Source organism: Microcaecilia unicolor, chromosome 12 (assembly GCF_901765095.1).
Source record: "Microcaecilia unicolor chromosome 12, aMicUni1.1, whole genome shotgun sequence".
Classification (NCBI taxonomy): domain Eukaryota; kingdom Metazoa; phylum Chordata; class Amphibia; order Gymnophiona; family Siphonopidae; genus Microcaecilia; species Microcaecilia unicolor.
This window is the reverse complement of record NC_044042.1, coordinates 94,445,177-94,459,709: the sequence shown is the minus strand read 5'-3', so window position 1 is coordinate 94,459,709 and position 14,533 is coordinate 94,445,177. Positions and strand designations below refer to the sequence as shown.

Below are 14,533 nucleotides of genomic sequence, written 5' to 3'. Positions count from 1 at the left end.
ACTTGCAGGATCGTGATCAATGGCTCTGTAATATTGAGTTGTTGTAGTTGATTCATACCTTCCTGTACATATTTATCCCAATCTATCACAACGATAACTCCAACTTTGTCAGCCCTTTGGACTATAATAGAAGTTATGTTATTATTTCCTGTAAGCTTTTCCACTGAGCAAAAGATAAATTATTTCTACTGTTTATATTCCTTGATCTTCACTTCCCCAACTGTAAAGTTCTAAAATACAAATGAACGCATGCGTCAACCTTTTTCTATCTGAGCACACAATTCTGGAACGCGCTACCGCGCAACTTAAAAACGCTCTATGAACTAACCCGCAAACTACTGAAGACCCATCTCTTTGATAGGGCATACCACAAAGATCATCAAATGTGAACTCCTAAACAAATATCCAGAACTGACTACAATATTCGATTGTTAAATCTACTAATATGTTTTATCATTATCAAGTAACCCAAGATTCTCCTGTAATGCCAAATATATGTTTTATTATATGTTTCCACTAATCATGATGTATTGTAAGCCACATTGAGCCTGCAAAGAGGTGGGATACAAATGCAATAAAATAAATAAAAATAAATTAATACGCTCCAAGGCTGACAAGTTCATTAATACTAATCACTGAAAAGCTACAATGGACACGTCTGGGATACTTGGAGGGACCCATCTACATTTTTCACTAGTTCGCAACTGACCCTCTTGACCTCCAAAATAAACTCTCAGCCTCAAATCCCTAAAGAATATATGTAGACCCTGCCTCGTAGCAAATGCATCATAATGTCTTATGGGAATAAATGATAAGCCCTTATTTAATACCTCCTCTTGAATAGGGGATAATTCTACAGAGGAAATATTGATGATGACATTACTTACTTCCAATTTGATTTCTTAGGTCTGGCTCCCGTCATGGATCCTTCCATTTTTTGTTCTATCCCTATAGCCTCCTATGGTTGATTGGAGACACGTAAAAAAGAACTGGGGGGGGGGGGGGGCTCGTTGGAGGATTTTAATATAGGTTCACATATCTGGTCTGCTTGTTTATCATTATAAACTACTACTTTTGGGCTCATCATCACCTGAGGAGTCATAGACGACATTTTAAAATTCACCCGTCTAGAGTTACCTTTCCCTTTCTTAAATTTTCATCGCTTGGCCATTCAAGAATAAACATAACCTTTTGTGTAATCATACTCATCTCTTCGAAATTTAGTTATTTTAAGAGCTCTTTTTTGTTCAATTCTATATTTTTCCATTATGATCCTGTAAATGCTTCTCATATTCCTCATTACTCTGCACACGCTTCATTATATCCTGTTTAGTTTTCAAATCCATAAACACTTGCATTCCATCCTGAAGAGTATCAATTGTTAGTAACATTAAATCCAAGGAGAACTGCGTAATTACCGTGTTCCACTGTGTGACATAATTGTCATTCCCTAAAAACCTAGGTTCCTTATTCATGACTTATGCACCCTATTTACTTCATTCCAAATCACATTTGCCTTCTTGTTGAGAATCAGAAAACAAATGATCACCTGCCATTAATTCACTGATAAGGGCTGTGGAAAGACCTGATTTGGACTCCCACCCGGTAGAAGCCGTTTCCCCCTCCATATTATAACAAATAATTCTTTAAATAGGGGACACTATTACCAATTCCGGAGTTTCTCTTATATAATCATTATCAATATTTGAAGTAAAGAATTCATTCAGTCTCTCTGCTATGGCCTTATCCTCCCCGAGTGTCCCTTTGCTCCTTCATGAGTCAACAGTCCCATGGATTCCCTCACAGGCTTTCTGCTTCTGATGTACCTGAAAAATGTATTTACTATAAGATTTTGCATATGTGGCAAGCTTCGCTTCATATTCTCTTTCAGCTTTCTTTTATCAGTGCCTTGCATCTAACTTGCAGGTGCTTATGTTGCTTCTTATTTTCTTCTTCATTTGGATCCTTTTTCCATTTTTTGAAATATGTTCTTTTGGCTCTAATAGCCTCTTTCATGTCACCTCTTAACCATACTGGTTGTCATTTGCTCTTCTTTGTAACTTTATTAATGTGTGGAATACATGTAGCCTGGGCTTCCAAGATGGTATTTTTAAACAATGTAAGAACACTTCAAAGTAACATTCATAATGTAAAAAATAGGAAGGAAAAGCCTCAAAGAGCTCCAAGTCAGAACAACTTTTACAGCTATAAAGATCCAACTGATCTGCTCTTCATCATTGGCAAAAATCTTACTTACAATGCAAAATTCAAAATTAAAAACAACAAAACCTTCAAGAAGTGTCCAACTTCAATACAGTCCAATCAAAATGTCATTCATAGCACACTTATCTTAGAAAACATCTTGCAAGCCAGTTACTCATTTCCCCCAGGACCAACGATAGCCAGAGTTTAAAAAAATCATATTTCAAACTGCAGCATCAGGGTCCAAATCAATGGGGATCATTTGTGAAGCAGGCACTCGCTCCTTTGGAGAAACTGGAAGCGCCTGCTAAGGAGCTCTTTGAGCAGCACAGCATGCCCGCGCTCCACTTCTCGTCACCGCTTCATGGAGGTGCAGAAGGAAGGTCCTCAGAATTCCCCATCAACAGTGGCGTTCTTTAAAGTGGGACTTTCTTTGTGTAGTTGCAAGTTTTTGTGTTTCCATGCTCTTTTTTAAAAATTATTTTCTGTAGTTCGTTTTTAAACAACGTCCATGGTTGAATTAAAGACCTAACCTTTGATCTGATCATTTTAGCTTCTTTTTAACTATTTTCCTCATTTGAAACCTGATCTAACTCCAAGTCTGAATTTGGAGAAAGCAGGCTTATCTTCTACTATTCGCTTCCTACAGGGGTTATTTCTGGAGACAGGAGATATTGTACATAAGAAAATAAGCCAAGCCACACTAATTCACGCCCAGCATCCTGTCAAGCCACAAGGAGGATGAGCCCTTAGGCCACAGCAGAATTGACGGCTGATGGGAGGCAAGTCACTCTAGGCTGGTATCTATGCAGTCAGAAAAAGGCAAGATCCAACAAGTTCTGAAGATGGAGCTGGGCTGGAGTCAAGCGGGAGGCACAGAAGCCACTACCAGGTCACGCACGAAGAGACCTGTTTCAAAGCCACTGGACTGGAACCGGAACCTGCCTAAAATGTGGCAAAGCCAGAAGTAGAATCCCTCTCTGGCTTCCCTTTCCAGCCAACTAGAATCTTAAAGAAAAACTTCTGTGTGTGCATGAGCCTACAGAGGTTGGCCCTGGACAACTGAAGGAGATGCGATCCGTCTCCCCGACTGGCAGCCCCGCTGTCGGAACTGCAGAAGCATCCCACAACTGCAGCATAGCAGCTCAGATCCTGGGGGGGACCCATGGAGACTGACCTCAACGGCTCCATAAAATGGGAAGATGAGCTGGACTATGGGGAACTGCTATGGCATATCCCGTCTCTAAAAGTGGTCAAACTGTGTAACAAATACACAGTAGATCCCCCAAAACATATTTCTTATAGCTCATTTCTAGGGATAAGCATTTTTCATGAACTTACTCCAAACACCTTTTCAATCCCACTATTAGCTGTCTTAAGAACATATTGACTTACTGGGACAGACCATCAAGCCCATCCATCAAGCCCAGCATCCTGTTTCCAACAGTGACTAATCTAGGCTCCAAGTACCCGGCAAGATCTCAAAACAATACATTTTATGTTGCTTATCCTAGAAATAAGCAATGGCTTTTCCCAAGTTCACTTTAATAACGGCTTATGGACTTTTCTTTTAGAAAGCTATTCAAACCTTTTTTAAACCCTGCTAAGCTAATGCTTTTACTAATTCTCTGGCAACAAATTCCAGAATTTAATTGCCCGCTGAGTGAAGAAATATTTTCTCCAATTGGTCTTAAATTTACTACTTTGTAGCCTCATTGTGTACCCTACCCCCCAGTCCTACTATTTTTGGAAAAAGCAAACAAGTGATTCACATCTAACCGATCCACTCCACTCATTATTTTGTAGACCTCATTCATATCTCCCCTCGGCCGTCTTTTCTCCAAGCATCAAACTGGACTGAAACATTTCAATATATTATGCACAATGACTCCAAAAATTTTTATCTTATGTTGTGACACTTAACATAGAACCCAATACTGTGTACTTGTAAGCTGTCATTATATTTTCCTACCTAAACCACAGATACCACTTACATTAGTCTAGATGAGATCCTATCAACAATATCTATAACGGTATTCCTATTTCCATCCTTTTTTCTACTAGAACCTTGAAATCACACATGATCAGCCCCGGCCCCAAGAAATCAAAAAAAAAATTTAAGCCTTAAACGTCATTGATTTTTTTTAATGTTATTGCTTTTCAAAAAAGCTACATGCTGATAAAACTAAGAATATGTTAATGCTCCAAGATGTTATAATAGAACAAGGCTTATAACCCTTAATAACGTCTAGGAAGGATTTGCTATCATCTGTCCAATTAGCCTGTTAAAAACAATCTATCTATCTAGACTAGACTTGCTGATTTATCTTCTTCCTCTCTTCCCCAGATTTTTAGCGGGCTCCAGCAGCTGCAGGTGCTGACTAGGCAGCTATTTAGCAGTATTCAACACATCCACAATTTAACTTGAGGATTCTTGATCAATGATATAAATAAAATCCATCTAAGTCAGATTGTTGTGTGCCAAACGCATGGCAACACTTTTTGTACCTGCTAAAAATCGTGGTCTCGTATGCAAAGAAACATAAGAACATACTTTTCAATAGGCTCTTTTACAACAGTATAAAGTTTAACAACAATAAGTTAATACCATGTTTATGTTTCCTGGCTTGAGGATTACTCTAGGCTAGTGTTATGCAAGCCAGGATTCGTCTTGAAAAAAAATAGGGAGTCCCAATTCGGGATTTCCCCACCTCCCTCCCGCTGTCACCTAAGCCCTTGCCGCTTCCTTCCCTTTCTCCCAAAAGGAAGCAGCAGTAGCAACAAAAAGATAAACTTACCACAGCAGGACCCAAAGAGGTTTCTCTGTAGTTTGCGCAGGACAGGAGGTCTCTCTATTGGCGACTGTCACTTGGCGTGCAGCCGGAAGAGGAATTGACATCAGGGGGCGGGACCGGCAGCCGCGCCAAGCAAGCCACCAATCAAGGAGCAAGGTGGTTGGAGGATGAAAACAGTAGGCGTCAGAGGCGGGATGACAAATTTATGAGCTGCTGACATCAGACGCACGCACAGAAACTTCAACACATGCTCATTCTTGAAGCCACGCCCCGCAACCCACAACAGAGAACTTCGGATCAGTGAGCAGAGGTACGCGACGGCTTCAGGGGAGGTATTTCGGTCGGAGGAAAGGGTGGTGTCCAGAGGGTCGCGGTAGTGGGGTCCAGGGGTCATTAACGCGGAGGGGAGGTTGTTTAAATCTGAGGGAGGGGGAAGTGTGCGACTCGGTGGGAGGGTCGTGAAGGGAAAAACCTTGCTAGCGCCCGTTTCATTTTTGTCAGAAATGGGCCTTATTTACTAGTTATTCTATAAATCGTAATCAGTGTGTCATTTGGAGGGGCTGGTTATTGGGACACCCTAACATTGTTATATTGATGCAGAGATTTTTTTTTCACCTGGAAAAGGGCCTCTAAAACAGACGTCATGTTATGAGAATCAGGTGCTCAGCTTTCAGAGTTTCTAGCTATTTATTTATGACATTTATATCCAGGGGTGTGCTGGTAAATTTTTAACAGGCTCTTTCTCCCGAGGTAGCCAGCTCTGCAGTTGGAAGGGCCAGGGGTGGCCGGAGGGGGAGCAACATTTGCCTCTCTCTGCTCCCTCCCTTCCTGCGGGCACACTAGGCATACCTTTGCTAGCAGCTAATAAATGGACTGCCACCACTCCCAACGTCTTGCTTTGAGCAGCATGCTGGAACTTCTCTCACATGCTCGAGAAGTCCCAGCCTGCTGCCCAGAGCTGGAAACAAGGAGCGGGGGAGCAGCAGTAGTCTATTTACTTGGCTGGCAGGGCTCAGCATCCCCACCATCAAATTAAAAGAGAATTCAGCAGGGGGCCCAAGCCCACATTTTGGGAGCCAGTTGTTAAAGTAGCCATGGAGGGCCCTATTTTAACAACCGGTTCCCAAAATTCTTAAAAACTTAACAACCGGCTCTTGCGAGCCTGTGAGAGCCTGCTCCAGCACACCACTGTTTATATCCCACATAAAACATTAGGTTGAAGCCTATGAGCATTTAAAATCTAACCCCCCCCCCCCCCCCCCCCCGTGCTTAGATCAAAAGAAAAAGGTGGCATGTAGGGACTTGCTCCTTTTGTTTCTTATAGTGTAGTGGTATATTATAAAAATGCATTTGATATTTTTTTTATTACTACTATTTAAAATACAAATATTGAATGAGGGCAGAGCTACTGTACCTTCTTGCAGAAGTCCAGAGTCAGTCTAAATGAGCCAACATTGTCCAGTTCAGCGCACTATTAGCTGCCAAGTTCATACAAAGTTAATTGTGTTTAATGGAAAATAAATCTGTTGGCTCAGGCTGGTTGCTATGTGAATATTCCATCACTGTTTTCATTATTGCTACCATTACATTTTAAAGGCATTTTCTATTTAAACTTTGTTTTAATTTGTTTATCCAGTCCTTGCATGTACATGGTTTTGCTTTTTAAACCCAAAGGTGAATCCTAGGTATAAACTATATTGATTCTGACCTTACTTGTTTTGGACTGCTTTGGATCCTGCTGATCTGCATCTGATTTATTTCTCATTTCCATCTTCCAAAATGCCGGTCGGGGAGACGGATCGCATCTCCTTCAATTGTACAGGGCCAGCCTCTCTAGGCTCTTGCACACACAGACGTTTTCCTTTAAGAATCCAGGCGGCTAGAAAAGGAAGCCAGAGAGGGATTCTACTTCTGGCTTTCTCACATTTTAGGCGGGTTCCGGCTCCAGTCCAATGCCTTTGAAACAGGTGACCTGGTAGTGGCTCCTGTGTCCCAGCCTAGCTCCATCTTCAGAACTTGTTGGATCTTGCCTTTTTCTGACTACATAGATACCAACCTAGACTTTTTGATTGGACTGTATTGAAGTTGGACACTTCTTGAAGGTTTTGTTTTTGATTTTGCATTTTAAGTAAGGTTTTTGCCAATGATGAAGAGCAGATCAGTTGGATCTTTATAGCTGTAAAAGTTGTTCTGACTTGGAGCTCTTTGAGGCTTTTCCTTCCTATTTTTTACATTATGAATGTTACTTTGAAGTGTTTTTACATTGTTTAAAAATACTATCTTGGAAGCCCAGGCTACATGTATTCCACACATTAATAAAGTTACAAAGAAGAGCAAATGACAGCCAGTATGGTTAAGAGGTGACATGAAAGAGGCTATTAGAGCCAAAAGAACATATTTCAAAAAATGGAAAAAGGATCCAAATGAAGAAGAAAATAAGAAGCAACATAAGCACCTGCAAGTTAGATGCAAGGCACTGATAAAAGAAAGCTGAAAGAGAATATGAAGCGAAGCTTGCCACATATGCAAAATCTTATAGTAAATACATTTTTCAGGTACATTAGAAGCAGAAAGCCTGTGAGGGAATCCATGGGACTGTTGACTCATGAAGGAGCAAAGGGACACTCGGGGAGGATAAGGCCATAGCAGAGAGACTGAATGAATTCTTTACTTCAAATATTGATAATGATTATATAAGAGAAACTCCGGAATTGGTAATAGTGTCCCCTATTTATAGAATTATTTGTTATAATATGGAGGGGGAAACGGCTTCTACCGGGTGGGAGTCCAAATCAGGTCTTTCAACAGCCCGTATCAGTGAATTAATGGCAGGTGATCATTTGTTTTCTGATTCTCAACAAGAAGGCAAATGTGATTGGAATGAAGTAAATAGGGTGCATAAGTCATGAATAAGGAGCCTAGGTTTTTAGGGAATGACAATTATGTCACACAGTGGAACACGGTAATTACGCAGTTCTCCTTGTATTTAGTGTTACTACCGTGTTTCCCCGAAAATAAGACAGTGTCTTATATTAATTTTTGCTCCCAAAGATGCACTAGGTCTTATTTTCAGGGGATGTCTTATTTTCGGTGAAACACGGTACAAGCTATACCCAAATGCACCACACTAGAGAACCAAACGATTACACATACAAAAAAAAAATCCCAACGATGGCCCCTGATAGAGGAGGAACGAGGAAAAGAATGCGTTGCTTTGTGTTATAGACGTCCGGCTCTCACAAGGACACAAAAAAACAAACAACCTCACCTAATAAACCACAACACAGTACCATATCGCCATCACTACCTCCACACTAATGGGAACTGGGCTGGGTGGCTAGTTGCCAAATAGTCATCTTCTGGTGGGAGAGAGTGGGCACCCATCGGGGCCAAACAAAAACTTTGCTAGGTCTTACTTTCGGTGGAGGCCTTATATTTAGCAATTCAGCAAAACCTCTACTAGGTCTTATTTTCAGGGGATGTCTTATTTTCGGGGAAACAGGGTAACAATTGATACTCTTCAGGATGGAATGCAAGTGTTTATGGAATTGAAAATTAAACAGGATATAATGAAGCGTGTGCAGAGTAATGAGGAATATGAGAAGCATTTACAGGATCATTTACAGGATCATAATGGAAAAATATAGAATTGAACAAAAAAGAGCTCTTAAAATAACTAAATTTCGAAGAGATGAGTATGATTACACAAAAGGTTATGTTTATTCTTGAATGGCCAAGCGATGAAAATTTAAGAAAGGGAAAGGTAACTCTAGACGGGTGAATTTTAAAATGTCGTCTATGACTCCTCAGGTGATGATGAGCCCAAAAGTAGTAGTTTATAATGATAAACAAGCAGACCAGATATGTGAACCTATATTAAAATCCTCCAACGAGCCTCCCCCCCAGTTCTTTTTTACGTGTCTCCAATCAACCAGAGGAGGCAATAGGGATAGAACAAAAAATGGACGGATCCAGGACGGGAGCCAGACCCAACAAATCAAATTGGAATTGTCACGTTTGTGACCATTTCCTTGTCTGTGCTCACCTCGCTCTCTGGTGGCTGCAATGGACTGTCTGTTTACTATCACCCGTTCCAGACCTCAGCCCAGTTCAGTCCAGATCTTCCAAGCTGCCAGAATTGCTTTCCTTGTTTGTACCTGAACAGCACCCGTAGTTGCCTTCTGATTGCTGCAGCTGAGCTTTAGCAGCTGATGGGCTTTATTAATCACCTAGAAACTTCTGTGTTTGCCTTTGCATCGTCTAAGGTCCCTGGTATGTGGGTGTGCTCTGTGCACTTCTGCCTAGTCCAGTTTTATTCTGCGTTCTTGCCTGGTTCTTGTTTGTTTGTGTGTAGTTAGCTTTTGTTTTATTGTTTAGTTCCTAGTCTTGTTTCTGGTCGGCATTTCCTTGTCTTGTGTCTGTGTTCTTTATTAGTGGCTGCTTGGTAGCTTTTAGTCCTGACTCCCTCCTGTCTGAGTTTCTGTCTTAGTGGCTGCCTGGCAGTTTGTAGTCTTGACTCTGTTGTGGGTTTCCTGCTGGTATCCAGTTCCTGCCCAGTCTGGTAAGCCCTGCCGGCCGCCTGTACCCAGGGGCTCAACTCCTGGGGAAGGATGGTCAAGTGCAGGTGAAGCCTTGCTCCAGTCCTGTGTTCCAGTCCAAGTGTTCTTGTCCAGTGTGTGTGTTAGCCCAGTGCTGGTTGGGGTGGTTTTGCCTGCCACTGCCACTCCTTGGCAGCGGCCCAAGGGCTCACAAACCTAGTTGCTGCTTTGACACCTGACAGGAAGTAAGTAATGTCATCAATATTTCCTGACTAGAATTATCCCCTATTCAAGAGGAGGTATTAAATAAGGGCTTATCATTTATTCCCATAGGACATTATGATGCATTTGCTACGAGGCAGGGTCTACATAGATTATTTAGGGATTTGAGGCTGAGAGTTTATTTTGGAGGTCAAAAGGGTCATCAGCAAGAGGGTCAGTTGCGAACTAGTAAAAAATGTAGATGGGTCCCTCCAAGTATCCCAGATGTGTCCATTGTAGCTTTTCAGTGATTAGTATTAAGGGACTTGTCTGCCTTGGAGCATATCAATATAAACATATTAATATTGTAATATCTCTAATCCCGGTAGCAAACCTTCAGGGGTGGTAGGCTCCCTTCAGCAGTCCACAAACAAAGTCCTTCCAGACAACACAGTTTTTAGTTCCAAACAGTTTATTTCCCCTCCTCCACAAAATCTCAGTTCAAGGGGTTAAAGTCCCATTCAGTTTCCAAAATAAAGCAACAAGAAAAAAACTTCCCTTTAAATCCAAGTCTCCCCCAGTTCAACAGCCTGGGTTTCAGTTTTAAAAGTCTTTCCGCTTGGGTGGTTGCAGAATGGCAGTACATCGCCCACAACACAGCTAATTGACTCCTGTGACCACCCAATGCCTTCAGTCCCTGCAACTCTGCCCCAAAGTACAATTACAGTCCATGTCAACTGGCTCCTCCAAACCTGGTGTGTTGGTCTCTCCAGCCTCTCCTTCCTCCAAGCACTCCATTAACTCTTTCTCAGCTAGGCTGTTGGTTGGAGACCTCCTCCCCCTCCCAGGTGGAAGGAATCTTGTACTGATTTCTAACCCAAGGGTATTGATCTTTGTCATCCCTGCTCCCCCTTCTGGCCCTCGCCTGCCATAGCCACTGCTCTTTCCAGTCCTTTTCCCCCTCCCTTCCACGTGGGGGCCATACCGGGTTTTGGGACCTACCACCTCTGTCCCTTCTCTCAGGGCCTTGTGGGGAATGTAGTCTGGCTCCATACCTCCTCCTGAGCTGCTTAGACCCTGCAACCTCCTTACACCCCCCCCTTCAAATAATTGCGACTCCCTGCTTCCTCCAGGCTACTTGCTGGGGAGTTCGCAATTCGGGACAGGGCATCAGCGTTCCCGTGAAGCTTCCCCGCCCTATGCTGTATTTCAAAGGAAAAAGCTTGTAACGCTAAATACCAGTGGGTGAGCCTGGCATTCTGCCCCTGCATTTGTTGGAGCCATTTCAGAGGTGCGTGGTCAGTAATCAAAACAAAAGGATTGCCCTGCAGATAGTATTTCAGAGTTTCTATAGCCCATTTTATAGCCAAACACTCCTTCTCTATAACAGTGTAATGCTGCTCTGCCGGGTGCAGTTTCCTACTCAGAAAAAGGACAGGGTGCTCCTCCCCTTCAAACTCTTGGGATAACACAGCCCCCAAGCCCGTCTCTGAGGCGTCTGTAACAGGATGGGCTTCTCAAAATCTATTCCTTTTAAGACCGGTTCCTGACACAGGAGGTCTTTCAACATTTGGAACTCCCCACGACCTGCCTCTGTCCAATTTAGGCATTAGGGCACCTTTTCCTCAGCATGTCAGTAAGGGTGCTTGACCTCTCTGCAAATCTAGGAATGAATCTGCGATAATATCCTATCAGCCCCAAAAACCCCCTCAATTGTTTTTTGGTGTGGGGCAGCAGAAAATCACGCACTCCCTGCACTTTATCCCTTAGGGGTTTGATAACTCCCCCTCCCACAATGTATCCCAAGTATTTTACCTCTTCACTAGCAAACACGCACTTCTTTGGGTTCACTGTTAGGCCCGCTCGCCTGAGGGATTCTAGCACAGCTTTGACTTTGGGCAAATGGGACTCCCAATCTGAGCTAAAAATGACAATATCATCCATATACGCGGCAGCGTAGTCCGAATGCCACCTCAGCAACTGATCAGCCAATCGTTGGCAGCACGCTGCCGCCCCATTTAACCCAAATGGCATTCGTCTAAATTGGAATAACCCTATAGGGGTGCCAAAGGCTGTTTTGGGCTTAGCCTCCTCTGTCAGCGGCACTTGCCAATACCCTTTTGTAAGATCTAAGGTAGTTAAATACTGAGCACGCCCCAGTTTGTCCAGTAAGTCATCTATCCGGGGCATGGGATAAGCATCAAACCGGGATATGGCATTCACCCTTCGTAAATCTATACAAAACCTCTGAGACCCATCACTCTTTGGTACCAACACCACTGGACTGGACCAGGGACTAACTGATTCCTCTATGATACCTAAGTCCATCATTTCCTGTACCTGCCTTATAATTTCCTTCCTCTTAAATTTGGGTGTTCTATGGGGCCTCTGCCTTACAATCCTACCAGGCTCAGTGATGATATCATGGACCACCAAATGGGTTTCCCCAGGTAGGGGATTGATAACATCCTGAAACTCCTCTATCATTTCCCTTACCCGTTGCCTCTGCCCATGGGATAGAGACTCACCAATCACAGGTTTCCCCCCCCTCCTGTACATCACTTAGTTGAGGACCCAACTCCTCTTCAGGGACCGCCCCAAACCCTTCTCTCTCTATCCACGGTTTCAATATATTTACATGGTAGGTCTGAATCCTACCTTTCGCAATCCTTACCCGATATGTCCATGGGCCTACTCTGGCTGTTACCATGCAGGGTCCCTTCCACTGAGAAGTAAACTTATGGGGGTCTGAGGCCACCATGACAAGCACTTTATCTCCCACCTGAAATTTCCTTACTTTTGTGCCCCGGTCATAATACCCTTTCTGGCTCTCTTGGCTCTGCCCCAGGGTGTCCTGCGCAAACGCCGTGACCCTCTGAATTCTTGCTCTTAACTCCCTCAGGTATGTACTAACCTCCCTGGGCTCTTCCTCTCTCTCTACCCATGCCTCCTGAATTATGTCCAGAATGCCCCGCGGCAATCGGCCAAAGACCAATTCAAAGGGGGATACCCCTAGGGATGCTTGAATATTCTCCCTACATGCATATAAAGCATAGGGTAACAACTGGTCCCAATATTTCCCTTTCAAGCCTTTCCTCAACATCTGCTTAAGGGTTTTATTAAATCGCTCTACCATCCCGTTTGGGGATGGTAGGCAGCTGTGGTAATGTGGCCTATGTTAAAAGCTTCCCACAGTTCTCTTAACTGTCTAGATTTGAAATTGGACCCCTGATCCGTAAGCATTTCTCGTGGGAATCCCACTTCACAGAAAAGCTTGACCAATTCGGTTGCTATACCCGTAGCTCATATATTTCTCATTGGGAAGGCCCAGGGAAACCTAATGGCCCTATCCATGAGTACTAAAATGTATGCAAAACCCCTAGGTGTTCTGATGAGGGGTCCCACAATGTCCATAGCCATACTTCTCATAGGTTCCCCAATAATAGGCAATGGTACCATAGGTGCCCTGGGAGGGTATCGGTCCACCAACCGCTGACAGGAGGGGCAACTTTGGCAATAATTCTGGACTTCCCTATGTACGCCAGGCCAATAAAAATGCTCCAGCACCTGTTTCAACGTACTCTGGGAGCCCTTATGCCCTGCCAAAGGATGATCATGGGCCCCTCTTAGAATAAGGCTCCTAAAGACCCTGGGAATTACCAGCTGGCCTCGCACCGGTCCCCCCACCAGATCCTGTATTTCCCGGTACAACAATCCCTCCACCACTCGAAACCGGGGAAACCCGCCTGAAGACCCCCCTTGTTCCCAGGCCCTTTTTAATACCGGGTCATCTCTCTGCTCCTGGCCAAAAGCGGGAAATCTCTCCACCACCTCTTGTGGCCTCCATGGCATAGCCTCTCCTTCCCCCAACCTCCTTAGGGCCCTAGCCCGGTTATGCCTCTCCGCCTGCCGTGTTTCTGTATCCTTCCTCCCTTTACCCGGTTCTCCCATTATCTCCTCATGGAAAGGGAAGAGCTGCCCTACCGAATCCTCCCCCCTATCCTGCGACCCACCCCGAGCCTTCTGAGCCCGAGTAGTCACCCACCCTGTGACCCCTTTCAACCCCTCTACAAACAGCTCCCACTCCCTCCCCAAAATGAGGTCAAAAGGCAGTTTTGGCAGGATCGCCACATTAAGCCACCCTCTCCCCAGAGGGCTCCCTAGTTGGATCCTGAACACAGGGTAGGTGGTTGAAGACCCATGTATGCACCTAATCTGAATCATTCCTACATACTGTCCGCCCTCTTCCCCCATGGCGGTGCTCTGGATCTTATTCCACAAGACCCGGGACATCATCGACTGATTGGCCCCCGAGTCTAACAGGGCCTTAACTGTCACCCCTCCCACCTGAACCTCCAGGAAGAAGAAATCCTCGGGGTCTGTTCCCATATGTCCCGCAAAACCTAGTCTTTCCCTACACTCCTTCAGCATGTGGCCGGGCTTCCCACATCTAAAACACCTTCTTCCCCCTGGACTGGGACCCAGGTCCCTATGACCCTCCTCCCTCTTCCCACCAGTCCCCGTATTGGCATGAGTACTTCCCCCTTGACCCCTACCCTCTTGGCTACTAGGGAGGAAGGGGTTAGTAGGATGTCTTCCTGCCTCAAAATACAGTTAAGCTCCATGAATCACCCCTTCCAATGAGCGCACCCCTTGCTTAATGAGCCACTCGCGCACTGGGGTGGGTATGGCAAAGAAAAACTGTTCCACTATAATCTCCTCCACCACCTGTTCTGCAGTCTTCTGTTGCGGCTCCATCCATTTATAGGCTAAGTCTTTCAGTCTCTGGGCAAAAGC

General features: G+C 44.2%; 2 protein-coding genes across 3 annotated transcripts in view; one reads left to right on the top strand and one right to left on the bottom strand.

Annotated features, from left to right (window-relative positions):
- The window catches only part of CCDC47 (coiled-coil domain containing 47), a 144,939-nt gene extending 139,739 nt beyond the window's left edge, over positions 1–5,200 (bottom strand). Inside the window, exon 1 of the mRNA XM_030221571.1 lies at positions 5,001–5,200. The gene's annotated coding sequence lies outside the window, so the exon portion shown is untranslated. The remainder of the gene's footprint in view (positions 1–5,000) is intronic.
- A 31-nt stretch (positions 5,201–5,231) lies between these two features.
- LOC115482025 (ATP-dependent RNA helicase DDX42-like) overlaps positions 5,232–14,533 on the top strand; it is a 164,611-nt gene continuing 155,309 nt past the window's right edge. For both annotated transcript variants that reach the window (XM_030221569.1, XM_030221567.1), the window contains exon 1: positions 5,232–5,307. The gene's annotated coding sequence lies outside the window, so the exon portion shown is untranslated. The remainder of the gene's footprint in view (positions 5,308–14,533) is intronic.